This window comes from Marmota marmota, unplaced genomic scaffold (genome assembly GCF_001458135.2).
Source record: "Marmota marmota marmota unplaced genomic scaffold, marMar, whole genome shotgun sequence".
Lineage (NCBI taxonomy): Eukaryota > Metazoa > Chordata > Mammalia > Rodentia > Sciuridae > Marmota > Marmota marmota.
Genome location: NW_026000016.1, coordinates 46779749 through 46798307, shown reverse-complemented (window position 1 = coordinate 46798307; position 18559 = coordinate 46779749). Strand labels below are relative to the sequence as shown.

The window sequence follows — 18559 nt, the reverse complement described above, 5'->3', positions numbered from 1 at the left end:
ATTAAATATTAGAAATTACTTAGTAATAGGAAGGAGAGAAAGATAGGTATTTGTTCATTTGTTTGAATTAAACCCCTAAATTTGCCTCTGAGCTTCCAGGAAGCCAAGGCAAAAAGGGACTATACAGTCTTGAGGGGTGGTTTACTGGGAATTGAACCCAAGGGTGCTTTACTACTCCTGCTTTAGCCTCCCGAGTGGCTGGGATTACAGGCATGCACCACCCAGCACAGGAGTACAATTTTTACTGTGAAATATTAAAACATCCTGCCCTCCACATCTACACATTTTTCAACATGGGATTGTGGTGTGAATCCCTAAGTTGGAATTTTGGAGCCAAGGATTCTTTTTTTATTTTTGTTTTGTTATTGTTGGAGCCAAGGAATCTGAAGTTATTCTCAACTGGCATTTAGTGTCACCCTCAGTGGGCTTAACCCTTTAATGAGAGCACATAATGACAACAGGAATAAGCAGAATCAGGATAATGACTGGGATAATAAGGAGCAGCTCTAAGCTTCTTTCTAGCTTCAGCTCAGGGTTTCCTTCCCTCGCTCTGGGCTGGGGACCTCCCTTAGGTTGGGGGTTGAGCCCTGCTGAGTCGGAAATTGCCAGGTGTCCCAGGTGGTTTCCCTGAGGCCCTGGCTGTGTAGGGAAGCAAGGTAGCTACTGGGGCAACTGCTCATGGGATTTTGCGAAGACTGGGCTTCCAGATTCAGAGCAGAATGGTGATCTTTGTGGGGAGGATCAGCTCCTAAAAAGATCACAACTCCCTGTCCCCAGCTTCTGCATTTAAAGAGGAAACTATAAAAAGTCTAGGAAGACCCCTGGCCCTACCCCTCCAGCCTGACGCTAGGCTTAGGAGGAGCTGCTCCATCTTTGCTTAAGACCTTAATCCATGCAGGTGTTTTGGGCCCATCTCATGGAATTCTTTGGGAGGCTGGAAGGTTTGGGTGATGGTTAGAAATAGCTAAATTACTACGCAGAAGAAAACAGGAGGGTCGTGTATTTTTGCTCCTAAGAGGAAGAGCCAAAAGAGGAGAAGGAAATGAGACCTCTAAGAGCTCGACTAGCACATGGACCTGGTACGGAGCGGTGTGGGATGGGGACTGGAATCCACATTACTGGGGGAACCCTGGGAAGTTTTAAGAACAGAAATGCCCAAAGCTGCATTTCTAAGTTGTTTGTTCTCTTGCTGCATTAATCCCTTCTATAGACCCAACTCTTCAATAAAGTGGGTTTGGTCCCAGGCACATCAAGCCCTTGGAAGGTGTTCTTATGTAGAAAAAAATGAAAAGGGCTTCAAATGGATGGCCCACAATAGCAAAAGCACTCCTGGGTCAGCAAGCTGATTCCTAAACTGAACTGATTTGGGCAAAACAGAAGCTCAAAGCCAGAAGCACTGAGGAGGAGCCATGTCTTTTGTTTCTCCATCCCCACTCCCAGGGGAATAGTTTGAAGAGCATCCAACCTCCCTTCCATCCTAGAATGAAGGTGGAGCCCAGCCCTAAGGCAGCAGCTGATCTCAGCTGATAGTTGACCCCTGGGAGCCTGAAATGAGGTGTCACCCTCAAGTGCCTTTCCTTTAGTGATAACAACCACCTCCAAAGGGAGGGTACTGCCTGCTCAAGGTGCAGTGCCATCGACTTCTTGGCAACCAGCAGATCTTCCCTGGCAGGATCTGTGGGGCTTGCTGAAGCCAGAGTGGGAAGGAAAAATGGGAGCCAGGAGCAAGTGTTGCCGAGATGAGATCTACCTTGTTTGGCTGACCTTGGTGACTCACTGCCATTTACATATCAATCACCTAACCTTGAGATCTAAACACCTTTTGTCCTCTTTGTCTTGAGAGATTAAAGGAAGGGAGTTTGTCCCTATCCTCAGAGGTGGAGGGTGGGGTCTCTTCAGTCTAATTTTGGGAGAAATGGTTTCTGCCCTCTGGACATCTCAAATTCCAGAGGAGGGAGTTGCAATTATAGAGAGTAAACAGACACAAAGTCACCAGCAGACAAATGTGAACAGAGGAGCAAAGCCCAGCGTGGCTCACAATTAGTGAAGGAGGAGGGTTGAAATAAGGGCACCAACCATTAGCTGGTGTTTATGAGGAAATAGCTTGTAGGAGCTGGGAGGTATGAGCCTGGCTGATTTGGAAGGAGGGAAGCCTTATTAGCTGCAGAAGGCAGAGATGTCCTGCCGTGGCTGGTGCTATAGGAATGGATCATAAGATAAATATTCACCCTTAGGCTTTTGGTCATTCTAGTCCCCCTCACTGGTTGGACTGGAAGGTAATGTAAAAGGTGTCAACTGTCAACATCTGCTCATCAACACAGGCCCAAAACAAACAGCCCTGAGAGCAAGAAGGTCAACACCAGATGCTTTTGTTTACAAAACTTGAGCTTTTCAACAGGGTCAAAGGGCATTCCCAGAGTAACTGGGTGCGGCCCCAAGGAGGCAGGTTTGGGGAGGTGAAATCTGTCAGCATCCGAGCCTCTTCATCAGAAGGGCCACCTGGACAGGTTGTTCTCAGTACGCAGTGACCAGTGACAGTGTGAACATCACTTCAGTTTAGGAAGCTGTTCTTACTCATCTGATCTACACTAGGGCAGAGGAAGCCACCCACTATATTTTATGGAGAAGGAAACTGTGGCCTGAAAGGCTGGTTTAAGGTCACACGTCAGGGCCAAGGCTGTCCTTTCCACTACCCGACACTGGCCCTGCCTCACGACCCTCTGGCTTTTAGACTTCAGGGACGCTGAGCCTTCCTGGACTGTGTGCCCCGGCGAAAGGCCAACTGGTCGTCTGCATTTCAATCTAGCTCTGCACATTTCATGAGAAACCCAACGAGGAGGCGGGAGATAACGTCTGGGAAGGCGGCCCACCTGGACTTCCTGGCTTTTAGCGAGGCCAGCGTCCCTTCTCCGAACGCGGCTCACCTCTGCCCCACCAGAGCACTGCTTGGCAAGGGAGAGCCAGCTCGAGACAGCGGGCACCGTCCCCTGCCAGCGCGCCCCCGCCCGCGCCCTCCGGAGTCCGTGCCCATATAAGGCCCGCGCTTCCCGGCGGCCGGGCCGTGACGCGCCGCGGTCCACGTCAGCGGCCAGCGGGAGGCGGCGCCCGCTCCAAAACAAGTGACGCTGCGCAGTGGGAGGCGGAGGCAGCTGCGGCGCCCGCCCGGCCGCGGTTAACCCCTGCGGGGCCGCGAGCTCCCTGCCTGGCCGCTGCTGACTGCCAGGAGGGCTTCGAGCTTCTGCGCAAATGCGGGTGCTGAGCCCGCGCCGGGTGGCCTCGTGCCCTAGCATCCTGTCCCTGGCGAGCACAGGGAGTTGAGTCTCCGAGACCACCTTTGGGCATCCGAGTGCGTTCAGTCTGCACATTTTGCCTGAGATGAGAAGGATGCGAAATTCATGGACAGCCCTAGTAGGTAGTGTGGAGTGCATTTTGGCTCTAGAGCCAAGGGAGTTTGCCCTCTGAGTTGTTGAAAGACAATCTCATGTCCCATTGGTACTTGATCTTTTCCTTCTTGAAACAGACAAAAAAGACCCGTAGGCATCAGTGCGTCTGGAGAGCCCCCAGGAAGTCTATGGGGCGGTGCTGCGGTAAAGGGACCCCCTTCCCACTATGTCATACGCCTTCCCACCCAGTCCCCAGCCAAGTCAGATAAAAAGGTCTAGCCCCGGCATGAGGGAGGAGGAGCCAGGAAAAGGAGTGTTGGGGAGTCCCCCTTCTAGGTAAAGGCCAGGAAACAGAAAAGGAAGAGATACTGTTTTGAGAAAAGCGCAAGACTCAGTTTCAACCGCATTTCATCAGAAGCCTTGTTGGAGATAGGGGCGGCCTAGTTGCTGAGTCCTGCTGTGCTCAGGTGAGACCTATTGGAGCTCCGCCCTCGCCTGCCTTGTGTCACCTGACGTGTGAGTGCGTGCCTTTGTGCGTGAGCACCCGGCATGCTCATGAGCGGAGAGGCAAAGGGAGCTAACTGTAATACAAGGACTCCAAGATGAAGGGAGCGAGGTGAGTGAGAGTGTGAGGTATAGGATGCAGATGGGAAGAGTCAGATACTGGCCCTCGGGCTCATAGCCCCAGGACATGTTGGGGAACTTGGCTGACTCTGTCTGGGGGAGGGGCTCGGACTTAGGGGAAAGTCCCGGGGCCTCCCAAACCATCCCTTTACACTCAGGATGCTCACCCACCCACACTTCCTCTTCTAAGACCCACTTCCTCTCTTTTCTCTAAGATCAATCTCTGGTAGAGAATTCGTTTGATGGAAACCTCACCCCATCTCCAAGCTCTGGGTACAGTGACAGAGTAGGCATAGGAGTGTGGGGAGAGAAAGTGGCCCTCCTTGGCAGGGAACTGGTGGCAAGTTTGCTTCTGCTATGGACAGTGTCCCTGATCTTGGTCTCAGGGTGGCTAATCAAAATGGGGCTAAGTCTGGGAACTTAAAAGACTGACAGGAGGGGGGACTTCCTCTGTTTGGTGGGGGTGGGGGGCTTCTTTCTTCAGTGTCCAGGGACTGGATAATGGCAAAATTATTGGAGAACAAAAAATGAAGGGATAATGTTAGTGCCTGCATAGTGGTCATGACTGTGGGCTTTGGAGTCAGTTGGGACTTCAGCTCTGCCATTGGCAATGAGGTCCTGGGCAGATTTTTAACCTCTTTTAATCTCTATGTTCTTGTTTGAAATAAAACTATTAGTTATATTCATTCTTTTTGAGAATTAAAAGAGGTCATGTTTATTAAAAGTTTTGCATATATTAATTTTTTTCCATAATATTTAGTACCTGGCACAGAGTGGGTACTTAATAAATAGTGACTGCTGTTACAGTTAGTAGCAGTAGCAGTAATCATGGAAGTCCTCTCCAGGACACCACATGGGGAGTTAGCCAGAATTATCAGGTGTGCCAGTCTTGCCTTTGGTGGCTTTGTGCCTCTCAGATGTCTTTGAGGTCCCTCATCACCTCTGCCACCTCCTCTTCCATCCTGACCCCAGCCTGGCCTGAAAGGAAGAACAGCAACCATGGAAATACAAGGTGTTTATCTCCCGGCTCTGCCCTTCCCTGTGCCACTGAGCCCTTCTGAGCCTCAATTTCCTTCTCACTGAAACGGGGGGGACACTTTCTGGCTGGAGTCCCTTACCGTGAGAGTCAAGAGAATAAACGCTGGTGGAAATATTTTGAAAATAGCCCCCACCCCTCAGTCCTCCACTTGGTGAATTCTCTCTTCTCATTCTCAGCTACTCCCTGCACCTCAAGTCTCCCTCTGGGTTCTTGCACAGCTTTGATTGCTTGTGTTGGAGAGGTTAGTCTGACTGAACCTCCTCAGGGCAGGAAGTAAGTCACTCATTTCTGGACTCCAGTGTCAAGTCCAGGGCAAGGCACACAGTAGGAGCTCAAACAAAGCAAGTTTCCTTTCATCTATCAGCACATCCCAGTGAGGGGGCAGAAGGAGGAGGCCTCGGCAGAATTTGGGGAAGCTGCATCTGTCCTCTGGGCTGACCCAAGTCTTGGGAATGAGAGGATCCATCGGAAGACAGGAGGGGAGCCTTCCCAGAGCAGCCAGACTCAGGGCTTCCGATCATTCACACCACACAGAGCCCAAGACGGTGTCAGTCTCTTTAGGGCCACAGTAGAAACCTCCAGCCCACAGCCTCTGTGGGGAGCCCCACCACCTGGGAGGAAAGAAGCATTCTGCCTAGAAGAGAAGTCACTGGGTAACCAGTTCCACTTCCTCCTGGCAGGAGCGCTCACCCAAACTCCCTCTGCCACCCAGAGCAACCCATTTCTCCCTCTGCTGCCTCATGACCAAGAATAGCTGCCCTCTCCATAATTGGTTTAAAAATAAGACACTTGCCTTACCTCACCCTTACTCTTGTGATTAAAGACCTTGGCAAGCAGGTGACCCTCGGGCCTGTACCTGCTCCCCTGGCAGAAAGAGGAAGACCCATGGCAGCCTGTGGGGCCCACATGTCCTTGTGGGGTGAACTCTGCCTACTGAAGCCACATCCATGCTCCCTGGGAGGACCAAGTTAGACTTGAGTGCCCTCCGCTGCTGCTGGCTGACTTCTAGACACCCACTCTCACCAGTATGGCCCTGGCACACACACTGTTTACTACCATAACTTGTCTCTGAGAGGCTTTGCACAAGATTAGGAGGAAGCAGCTTCCTGAGAAAACCAGGTTGTGCCTGGCGTGGTGGCTCATGCCTGTAATCCCAGCAATTAGGGAGGCTGGGTTGGGAGGTTAACAAGTTTGAGGCCACCCTTGATAATTTAGTGAGGCCCTAAGCAACTCAGTGAGACCCTGTCTCAAAATAAAAAATTAGACTGGCGATGTAGCTCAGTAGTAAAATACCCCTGGGTTCAATACCGGTTCCAAATAAAAAAATAAACAAAGCCAGGTTGTATGCTCCCTGAGGGCTGATCCTCCCAGGAGAGATTTCTCATGACTGTTCCAGGCAAAAAAAAAAAAAGGAAAAGAAAAGAAAAAGAAAGAACTAAGAAGCAAGAAGACCTCAATTNTATCCTCTACTATCCCCCCTCCCCTCCCCTCCCCTCGCCTCTTCTCTCTCTGCCCCCTCTACTGACATTCATTTGTCCCCCTTGTATTATTTTTCCCTTTCCCCTCACTTCCTCTTGTATCTACTTTTGTATAACCCTGAGGGTCTCCTTCCATTTCCATGCAATTTCCCTTCTCTCTCCCTTTCCTTCCCATCTCTCATCCCTATTTAATGTTAATCTTCTTCTCATGCTCAGAAGCCCTAAATTCCAGGCCACTCAGAAAAACCTGAAAGAGAACCTCAGGAATTTTTTTCATAAGAAAAATGACCAGGGTGGTTGTTAAGACCCAGTGAAACTGTGGTTACAAAGCCCATTGTAAGGGATGCCATCACCTGATCCGTTATTTCTGCCTGTCACTCCCCAGGCCTCGGGTCTCCACCAGCTGCCATCTCTGCAAGTGGTCCTGCCTCCTGAAACCCCCTGCTGGGGCGGCAGAGTGCACCCACCCCAACTCCTCAGGGCTCACTCATTCACAGTTTACCTGTTGCTGAGGGGGGGGGGGGGAACATAGCCTCAAGTGTCTTCCACTTGAGTGATCTGCTGCTTCTCTATCCACCACGCCTCCTTCCTTGTCCTTAGGTCCTGAGAGAGGACAAGTTCACTCCCCCAGGGCTGGTCCTGGGCCTCTGTTCCCTAGCAGCACAAGCGAATCACAGTGTGTAGGGAGAGTGTTTTTAGGAGGGGCACGCAGCCAAAAGGCTTTGTGGGACAAAACCTTGTTTCTGTTCAATGGGACTACGTAAACAAATCGCTCTCTGGCTATGGAGGGCTTACGTGTGTTCCTTCCTCTTGTGAATCACGCTAGCTTGGGATTCATTGGGATCCTATAATCAACACTGAACAGCTGCTGGCTGCAGGAGGGGCCCTGAGAGCCAGGCAGAGCCAAGTCCTGTGGAACCAGTTAGAGAATGATTGGGGGTTTTGGAAGGGGGGACAGTCATAGAAGTTCCAGATCTCAGTTCTCACCAGGTTGTCCTTCTGGGTCATCTCTCCTCAGAGGTGTGAAGGAAGGCAAGCCACCCATCAGTTTCCTGTCTGAAAGCCATTGGCACAGCCCACCATTAGTGGGCCGCCCATGTTGTTGGGACCAGTGAACCTCTGAGGTGGGAAGCGCTGGCCAGCACCTGCCCTGTTGGCCAGGGAGCAGAACGTTGTGGAACATACAACTTGATTCCTGGCTTATCAAGCAGGAACTGGGATGGAGAAGGGGTTTTGAACATCCCTCCAAAGGTCCAGAGACTTTTCCTTGGGCTTGGTCATTGTAACAAAAGTTCCTCCTCCCCCAGAAAGCTCTGAGACCAAACAGTATGATAGGTGGTCTGTGAAACAGACAGCTGTGGCACACTGCTTGGGCTCAAATCCTAGCTTGGACAAATACTTCATATTTCCTGGACTTCTTTCTTCATCTACAAAGTGGAAATGACAGTGGAATCTATCACATGGGATAGCTGTTGAATAATGAGATAATGCATTGATAATGTTGAATAATGAGATAAAGACCCAGGGCTGCAATAAATACTGTTATTCTAAGAAAGGATCTTGCTTGAGAGTCCCTGTAGTCTTCCCCTCCATTGTGAAATGAAAGTCTCTTCCGGATTCTGACACTTTGAATTAGGCCAGTGTAATATGTAGGCATACACACATATACATGCATACATATTATGTAGCATATATACGAGGATATAATATATGGGTCTGTCTAGCTGCCTATCTATCCATCCTCTGGCCTCTGAACTCTGGTGCATCAAGAGGAAGTCTCACTTTCTTCATTTGGACCATGGAGAGCACACAGGCACTTTCCCAACAGCAGTAGGGTGATATGAGTCATTCTGGCCCATTGGGAGTGGGGAGGGTTGGAGAACCTTTTCAGTGTAAGAAAACCTGGTTGGCCAACGTGCCCCGGACTATTCATTCAGTCCCTCCTTGTGTCATAATGATATGGATTATCTCCCAGAACTTTCATGTTTATTGTGTTATTTAATTTTCACAATGATCCCACAGAATAAGCTAAGTTGTTTATTATTAGTCTGGGGATTGAACACAAGGCCCTCTACCACTGAGCTACATCCCCAGCCCTTTTTCTTTTTGATTTTGAAGCAGGGTCTCACTAAGCGGCCCAGACTGGTTTTGAACTTTAGGCTAATAAGATGTTATCCAAGACGCCAACTGGGACCTGGAGCTCCTACCTCCTGACTCCCTGCTCCAACAAGCCATCCAGATCCCATCCATCTTTGCCCCAGGTGACACTACTAGGAAGCCCAAGGTGATTGCAGCAGGAAGGAGCCTGTGGGTCTGTAATAACAGCACGATTTAGTAACAAGTTGAGTCAGGGGTAATTGGGGGCAAACACCGGGCAGAGAAAAGACTGACCCTGTCAGACTTGGCTCATCCTCTTCCCTCTTCAAACACTCCCGCTCAATTGTTGACCTCCAAGCATCAAGGAAGTACGTGACACCACTGCCAGAAACAAAATGTGCGGGGTCAAGTGCACGTCCAGTGTGCAAACAAGAAATTCCAGGTGCCCTGAAAGGGAGCGGTGTTGCTGGCCTGGCAGTCACAAGAGCTTCCTGGGCCTGCATTCTGTGCTGACTGTGGAGCTGAGAGTGAGTCACTCACCCTTCACAGCACCTGCCCAGGGACAGGGGCAGAGCCTCTCAGCCCCAGCCGCAGCTCTCCTGCATGGTGCCAGGAGTCAGGAGTGATGTCTTCCTTCCTTCCTTCCTTTTTTTCTTTCTTGTGATGCTGGGAGTGAACCCAGGGCCTCGCGCATGCCGGGCAAGCACTCTACTTCTGAGCCACATCCTCAGCCTTCTTTTGTTTTTTATTAGAGACAGGGTCTCACTGAGTTGCTTAGCACCTTGCTAAATTGCTGAGGCTGGCTTTGAACTCGCAATCCTCTTGCCTCAGCCTCCTGAGCCACTGGGATTACAGGCATGCGCCATGGCGCCCGGTGGGAGAGTATGGTTTTAAGCACCTTGAACTCTCTAAATGCTACCAACTTGCTGAGCCTCAGTCCCTCCCCTTTGCCATACATGAGGATATTGGACTAACTGTACCTGAGGTCCTGTGGCCTGACAGCCTGTGGTGATCTGTGCCAAGTGACCCAATTCCTTCCCTTCCATCCTTTGTGAGACCAGGGTCTCCAGAACCCTTGAGGTGGGAAGGGGCAGAGAAGAGATTCCGCAGGGCCAGAAAGAGTCTCCTTGAGGGACTTGAGAGTGGAAATAGGTTTGCCAGCTTCCAAGAGGAGTGGGGGCAGGGGCAGGTGGTATCCTGTTAGAACCATTTCTAATAAACCAAGCTCTGTACTAACCAACTTACACATACCATTTCACTTCATTCCTTTTTGTTCATTCGTCTGTGGTTCTTGGGATTGAATCTGATGCACTGTGCATGCTGGACAAGCACTCTGACATTGAGCCACATCCCCAGCGTTTTTTTTTTTTTTTTTTTTTTTTTTTTTTTTTTTTTTTTTTTTTTGAGACAGGGCCTCACTAGGTTGCTGAGGCTGGCCTTGAACTTGTGATCCTCCTGCCTCAGCCTCCCAACCTGCTGGGATGACAGGGGCACATCACCACACTTGGCTCATTTAATTCTTAGGGCAACTTTTTTTTTTTTTTTGTACTGGGGATTGAACCCAGGGGCACTTAACCACTGAGCCACATCCCCAGCCCTTTTAAATATTTTATTTAGAGATGGGTCTCACTGATTTGCTTAGGGCCTTGCTAAATTGCTGAGGCTGCCATCGAACTTGTGATCTTCCTGCCTCCGCCTCCCCAGCTGCTGGGATTACAGGTGTGCGCCATCGCACCCTGCTATGGTGACCTTTTGAGTAAGTATTAAGCCCATTTTACAGATAAATTAATGTTCAGGATGCTTAAAGCTATACTATAGAGTCTAGATGAGACTCAAATTCAGGGCTCATATTCTTTCCATCCAACTAACAGAGGGTGAAGGGCATAACTAAGACTATTCTTTTACTTAGAGTCTGGGCCTTTTCTGAATCCTGCGGGCACCATCCCCTGGCTAATGACACTTTCAGAGAGGCAGCCCCTTCTAGGAGTTTCCATTCATTTTTAATGGCCCAGCAGCTGTGGCCTCCCACACCCCATCGACTAGCCCAGGACTTTCTCTGCAACCAAGCGCTCTCACCATGTTGGCGCCTGTCAATGTTTAATGGCAGCAAAGGATCTTATCTCAGTTACCCAAGTCGTTTAGATTACTCCTGCTCAAGGACCTGGCGTGTGGGGGAGGTGGCAGATGGCAGTCTCAACATCACCCCTCCGCTCTGCAGAGGGAGGAGGGGTTATTGGAGTGGAAAGGGTGGCATGAGAGAGACGCTCTAAGGGACAGAAAGCCTGATTGCTCATTTGCATGGCTCTGGTCACACTTGGCTCCCACAGGGAGCACTCCTGGGTGCCCACTGCATCCCCGGTCAGCGTCCTCCTGGGAGACCCCAAACACATCGAGTGAGTGGATGGCTTTCTGTAGGCCTAAACATAGATGTCCTTTGCTTCCACTCTGATGTCCCCGGAGCATCTGAATCTCTGCTTATTTTCCTGGGGGAACAGCATTCTTTGTTGCTCTTATAAACTGTTGAAAACAAGGACCTTGAGTGTTCCAGGGACAGAAACAGGTTGCAAAGAACACTCGAACCATATCTTTGGCCCAATCCTGCCATGGACCTGTAAGCTGGGGGGTCCCCACACTCTGGGTCCCAGCTCTAGAGTACTCAGGGGGAGGGACAGATTCTTGCTGCTCTCCCAGGGCCAGGGGAATGCCCGAGGCAGATGACCGAGTTCTATTTGGGGAGTAGAACGTCACTGTCCCAACCCAGCTGGGCGAGGCCACTCAGATGTTATTTACAGACTTTGCCTAATGACCCAGCCTCCAAGCTGTGACGGAGAGCAGCAGATTCACGGCCTTCTTCAGTTTCTACTGCTCTTGGACTTTATCAGGTCCTGTCACAATGCCCCCCTCCTCTACCTTTGCTCTGTCCAGGTGCACTGTGTCCCCACAGCTGATGAGTCACTCACAGCTGGGAGTCTGGATAAAAGTGTTCTTAGAACAGAGGGAGGGGCTTGGGAGAAGAAGAGGGTACCTCACCTGTGCCAGAGGTCAGAGAGGTTGCCAGCCATGGGTTGGAGGGCTGGGAATGGGAGGCAGGCAGGAAGGTGAGGGAGGACAGGAGGGAAAGAAGGCCAATCCTCTCACAGGACTTCTGTAGGTTGGGGAGGGGGGTACGGGTAAGGATGAATTCACAGTCAACTTCGCTCCTAGTTCAAATGGGAAGTCCGGTTGAATGTAACCAAAATGGCCAGCACATCAGACAGTGTTCACAAAACCAGGGCCCTGCATTCCCAAGGTGGGTTTTGAAGGTTGAGAGTAGGAAAGCCTAAAAGATAATCCTGAGACCCTGTGAAACCCAAAGTATTGCTTTTTTGGGGAAATCAAGTCCCAGGAGGATGGCACTGATTTCCCTCCCAGGAAGGACCTGTGGGAACCTCAAGAAAACCAGACAAACCAGGCGTGGTGGTGCATGTAGGTAATCCCTGCGGCCGAGGAGGCTGAGGCCGGAGGATCACAAGTTCGATGCCAGCCTCAGCAATTTAGTGAGGCTCTGTGCAATTTTAGCAAGACCCTGTCTCAAAAAATTAAATGGGCTGGGGATGTGGCTCCGTGGTAAAGGGCCCCTGGGTTTAATCCCTGGTCCCAGGGGGAAAAAAAAAGAAGAAGAAAGAGGAGGAGAAGGAGAAGAAGAAGAAAACTGACAAAGGGCAGCTGTGGGCAGTGTTGCCATTGTTCTCTCCTGGGGTCCTGTCCCAGGGCTCCCTCTCCCTAGGGCATAGGTCCAGCGCCCATAGGTCCAGAGAAAAGGAGCTCCAGCAAAGCCACCACTGCAGGGGTTGGGTTGGGCTAAGAGGAGGGGAAAATAGAGTCTGAGGCAGAAGCAGGGTTTGGTTCTTCCTCCTGAGTCAGCTGTGACTGCCCAGGGCCAGAGAGCAGAGGCCTGCGCCCAGCCCAGAGCTTTGGGATGCTGCTCTTCCAGGATTTTACAGCAATCTGAGCTCTTTGTGGTCTCATGGCACTGAGCTCTTGTATAGAGGTGGGTTTGGAAGGTTCAGAGTGGGAAAGCCTAAAGGATAATCCTGAGACCAGTAAGCTAAACAGGAAAGATAATAATCGGTGGATACACACTAGGCACTCTAGGGGATCCTTTATGTCTTATTGGAAAATAAGAAGTGAGTGGCTGTCTTACAGGAGTCTACAGGAGTTGCTAATAGACAAAATGTAGGTTGTGAGAGAAAATAATCGGTGGATACACACTAGGGACTCTAGGGAACCCTTTATGTCCAGTGTCGCAGAAATTTCACAATTATCTTCTAAGTGAGGTTCGATTGTTTTTTCCCACCTCACAGGGTAGGAAACGAACTCCTGGATCGGCTGAGCAGCTGGAACCTCTCACAGGTGGCAGGGGACCGGGCAGGCATTGCCCCAGGGCCTCAGGGAAGCCGGCCCCGGAGCCTGGCAGCTCCACCCTGGCAATCTCACGCCTCCTCTCAGTGCCCCACTGAGCGTCAGCTCTGCTTCAGGTGCTGACCTACGTGTTGGAAATGCGAAGGGGAGCGGGACACGGTCCTCCACCCTGAAGAACTCATGATTTGGAGGACACAGATGTGACTAGGGACAAGTGAGATAAGCGGGCGAAGTCCTCAGTATTCAGGGGCGCTGGATCCTGTGCCAACCCGGCAGGTGAGAAAAGACACCTGTGGGGGGTCACCTGTGGGCCGCGTCTCAGAGATGGGACGGCTTTGCTGAAGAAGCGGGGCGGGGATCGCGCTCCTGGCAGATGGGCTGTGCGCGCCCTGGCGCGAGGTGTAGAGGGCTCGGCCTGGTTGGAGCCAAGGCCAGGACCGTGTTTTGGTTTGGGAGGAGTGTGGGGAAGTCTGGGGGTGACACATGAAATGGAGAAATGAGCAGGGTGGTTCAGAATGCCTGGAAAGATCACCCCGAGGCCAGGGACACCACTGTAGGTTCCCAAAGGGCAGCGGAGCCATCGGGTTTGGGTTTTCCAAAGATCTCTTCTTGCACGCACTTCTGCTTTTTTCGGGATGACGCTGCCTGGGAAATCTGGTACGAAGAGAGAGGCGGTAAATGTTTCCAGGAAATAAAAAGTCCTCTGCTGCGCATGCGTGTCTCTCGGTGTGTCCGGCTATAAATAGACACAGCGCTGGGCCAGAGTCTCCCCCAGTGCCCGAGGGCAACTTGCTCACACTCGGGCTGCCTCTGCCCCTCCTCTCCTCCTCCTGGCCAGGCTCAGCCCCAGCAGCCCTTTCATCACCCAGCAGGCAGGGCCCAGGGTTGGCACCAGGACTGTCTGCTCTGCCGTAGCAGATTCCCCTTAGCACACAAAGCCAGAAGGGTGCGCCTTTGGCCAAAGGGGAAACGTGGTGGCTGAACCCAAGCTGAGCGTGAACTGACCCCTCTGTGGGGTGGGAAGGGGAAGTTGGCTTGAAGATGTGACTCACAGCCAGTGGTTCATAGACCATCCCGATCAGAAGCAGCGAATAGATGAGATGATAACTCTTGTCCCCTCCAACTCCGGGATCCTTCGGGACAGATCAGTGGAAGGAGAGAGACAAAAGAATAGAAAACACACACATGTGCACGTGTGTCCATACACATGGGCCCACTTGGCTCAACGAGTGGGTCACCACACTGATCCAAGGGTCACAACAGACCTGGTCCCAATGTCTTCAGGAAGCTCTCCCAGGTCCCTGCTTGTGAAGCGGCTCTTGCCCACCATGGGCTCCAGCAGTAGTTCACTTACAAAGTCTCGTCATGGACACACCACAGCTATGTGGACAAATCTGTGAATTTGACTCTTTTGGAACCCTGCCCGGCTGTCAGGATTACAGTTATCATTTATGAATCCCTCCAGGTGTTGGGCAAGGCTTCAGACACTCCACAAGTTTCATCTATAAATTGTCTCTTGCTGGGTGTGTGCTGTATGCCTATAGTCCCAGCTACTCAGGAGGGAGGCTGAGTCAGGAGCTTTGCCTGTGCCCAGAAGTTTTGAGTCCAGCCTCAACAGAGTGAGACCTCACCACCACCTTAACAAACAAAATTGGTTCAACTGTAACCCTCTCTAGACTCCCATGGGTGTGTGCCCCAGTTGATAGGTGAAGAAGGTAGTTCCACAAGAGTAAGAAACGCCCCAGGATCACATATAGTAGCTCATGATCCCAGGTCCCCTGGATTTGGAAGTCTGTCTTCTTGGAGGGCGTGTGGTTGAGGCACACCGTGTCTTCAAATCTACTCAAAGAATGGCTCCACCACGTTGCAGTCTCTCCTCCTCCTTCCCCTTGACATGACAGTGATACTAAAATTGTAGCCCAATGAGTTGTCTGGGCACTTAACTGTGCAGAGACAATGCAATAAGGGCCAGGGAACAGCAAGGGCTAGTTGCCAAGGCTGGCCTCAAATTTGCAGTCCTCTTATCTCAGCCTCCAGTCACTGGGTTTACAGACCTGCATCATTGTGCCCCACATGGCAGGGACCTATGAGGGGACCTGGCACTGACTGGGGCAAGGAAAGTCTACTTGTAGTGGGTGGTCACTGTAAAATGGTCACCTGTAGGGACAGGGAAGTCACCCAGCTGCCTGTAACTGGTAAGAGCTGCCACTAGATTTTGTATCTGCCCCCACCTGGTTGTGATATCTGGGCACCTGCATCGTCTCTTGCTCCTCCCTGTGGCTCTCAGGTCATTCTATGATTTATTTCCGGGTAAAGAAGCTGGCACTTGAGGGTTGCCAGAGACTTGGTTTGGGAACCAGGAGAGGTAAGAGTCAAGCCAGGTGGGCTCCTGAGCTGCCCTTTCCCTGGTGTTTCTTGCACATTGCACGCCTCTGGGCCCTGTCTGACAGGTTGAGCAATCCTTTGGGGGAAAGCTGGCTCCTTTCCTCTGGCTCTGCGTTGCCAGGACTCACAGGAGGGAATGGGTGGCTTGAGCAGATCCTGGCACTACAGCGGGGGTGAGCGCAGCGGGGCGAAGCCCTGGGTTCAGTCCTGCAAGAGAAAAAAGAAGGAGACAATCCCAACGCCAGCCTTCTGGACAGAACTGCACTCCCTCTAAAGGATCACAGTGGCATTGTCTGCCCGCCTACCTCCTGTGTGTTTGGGTAGGGTAAGCTCGGCCTCCAGATGTTAACCAACTTGGGTGACCTGAGCTAAAATAAACAAAAACAAGCTCTCGACCTGTCAAACCAAGACGGGCCCTGTTGTGTTTACCAGGGTTTGCCCAAGGGAGTTGGGGCAGGAGAAGGGGCAGAGGCTACCTAAAAGACCAGTTGAGGTTGGAACTGGGGAAGTAGAATCTCAAGTCCTGGCTGTGTGTCCTGGGGTAAGTTACTAACTTCTGTGACTTTCCTTTTCTGATTTACCTCACAGAATAAAAATCTGTTAAATAGTTTGGCAAGCTGTAAAGTGCTGTAGTCTGCCTTGAGTCGTCACACCGCTTCTCTGTGTGCCTGCCTGGTCCCCTGGTCCCTCAAGAACAGGAATCATAGTGGGGCCTCCTGTGGTCTCATTGGACAACTCCTCTGGTTCCTTACGACTTGGGGTGACCATGGCCTCTTCCAGGCTCTTAGAGGCCTTTGCAGCCACCACCCCCTTCTTCAGGATGCTTCTTCAGGGCTAGTTCCTCTGTGGTCGTTCTCTGGCCTCCTGCTCTGTAAGCTCCTTGCCTGTGCCCCCAAGTTGGAAAGGAAGATCCTGTGGGGGGCCCCTCAGTAATTGTTTACGAAATGGGGTTTCTAAGCCAGCTGCTGGGAAAGTCCTCTGCTGGCCAAATCTGCTTCATAGTTTGTGTCCTCTTCTCTGCCCCGTAGGACCACAGGCCATGGGCCACCCATTTGCTGGAATGGTCCTTCCCCATGAAGGGCACACAGGGCAACTCCTACAGGCAGAGTCCAAAGGAGGTGCATCCGCAGCACCAGTAGCACTGTTTCCAGGCCTAGGGACCATCTGCCTGGACACTGCATGGAGCCCAGGATGTGGGCTGGCCAAAGTCCTACCCCAGCTGGGCACAAGCCCAGAGTTACACAGGAACAGTCACACAGTCACTGTGCACACGCACCGCCAGCCCTGCACGCACCCAGAGGAAGTCAGACGATGAGAAATGGTGACTGGCTTTAAATAAACATAGCCAGCTATTTCAGATCGCAGGAGATTGGGGGCCTTTTCTGGGCTGAGACACACCTTGCCTGGAGCAATACCTGTTAAGACAGGACACTCCCAGCTCCCAACCAGGGCAGCTCAGACTCCAAAATGTGGGTCTGGCCCCCCCTGCTGGTGTACTTGGGAACACACCAGCGTGCCAACCATCAAACTGGATTCTACAGGGACACAGAGAGGAATACAGACATTTGGTGCTCTCCCTCTCTATTTCAGAGAATCATAGTGATTTATCTTTGTTCATCTTCATGAAGGCAGGACTCACCTCCCTGTCGTACAGAAGTAAAGATGAGGCTCAGAGTTCAAGCAAGTCTTGCAGATCCCACAGCAAGGTGGGGAGTCTGTCTCCTTCACCTGAGGACCCAAGAGGAAGCAGGAGTACCTACTGACATCACTGGTCTCCCAGACCCCAGCCAGATATCTCATCTGGGACTTTCCTTCTCTATCAGCTAGCACCTTTCCTTTGTCATGTCCTCTCTGGCCAAGAGTGAATACCAGATCCATTCTGTATTCTGAGCCCACTTAGTGAGCACCTGGGCCGGGCTAGAGGGGTCGCCCATGTTTAGCAGATAGTCAGAGATGCACAGAGAAACAGTTGCAAGATAGGCACCATCCCTGGGGCATAAGGGCTTACTGGGCTGGGGGTCCTGTTGTAGAACTTGGGTCTAGAACAGGGCCTTGAAAATGTCCCATTGGGCTGGGGATGTGGCTCAAGCAGTAGCGCGCTCGCCTGGCGTGCGTGCTGCCCGGGTTCGATCACATACAAACAAAGATCTTGTGTCCGCTGAAAACTAAAAAATAAATATTAAAAAATTCTCTCTCTCTCTCTCTCAAAAAAAAAAAAAAGAAAAGAAAAGAAAAGAAAAGAAAAAAGAAAAAAGAAACTGTCCCATTGGGACCACTCCTGGGAGGAAATGTCCAGATAAGTCACACCCCTGCCTTCAAGCAGGGGGCAAGTTTCTAGGAAGAGATGAAGTGGCCCCGGGGTGAAAGTTGGAGGCTCCCTCTGCAGCAGAGGCCAGCCAGGGAGGGAGGACCATCTAGGCTTGGGCGCACTTCTCCTCATCAGGAGCCTCCTATGTTATCCTTCCCTCTGCTCTCAGAACCTCCTGGGTTAAAGGAGCCACTAGCTTGTCTTGCTGGGTGAGGCCTCTTTCTTCCCTCTAGAGAACAAGCAGGTTGAGAAGGTGTCTGTGACTAGTTTGATCTGATGATTCTCCTGGACACACCTTGGTTAAGAGGCCTTTAAAATAAAGCTTTAGGTGGTGAGCCTTAGGGACCAGGTCTTAATACAGGTTATAATATAGCCCTTTCCCCCCCCCCCCCAGGGATTTGGGTCTTCCCTGTGCCTATCTGGTCTTGGATTTCTGCAAGATGAGGAGTGTACAGGCAGGTCCCATGTTATGAGTGACATTGGCTCTCCAGCCTCTAAGTACCTTCCTAGCCTGGCTTCATGGTAACTGCTGGAGGTGGGGACCTGTAGTCCCCAAGGCTCATCTCCTCAACTAGAAGAAGGCTTTCTTCTAGGGACCATGAGTCCCTGATTCTCTCAGGTAGCCAAGATCCCTTAGCTGGCTTCCTTTACTGGGTGAGGGTCAGTACCTTAGGCAGGGAAACACCTGCCTACCTCAACGCAGTGATTACAGGACAAACTGGGAGCCAGGTGGACCAGGCACTAAATCCCAGTTCAACCAGTTCCTCCCTGTGTAACCTTGAGCAACCTGCTTAACCTTCCTGACCCTCTGTTTCCAAATCTGTCAGGACAAGAGTTCCCACGG

The 18559-nt window shown here is 51.4% G+C and overlaps 1 long non-coding RNA gene across 1 annotated transcript; it reads left to right on the top strand.

The window, feature by feature from the left end:
- Positions 1-11190: 11190 nt before the first annotated feature.
- On the top strand, positions 11191-17563 carry LOC125618535. Its single transcript, XR_007349878.1, has 3 exons — positions 11191-11503; positions 12965-15948; positions 16998-17563. It is a non-coding gene; the product is annotated as an uncharacterized LOC125618535 (long non-coding RNA).
- The last annotated feature ends 996 nt before the right edge of the window (positions 17564-18559 follow it).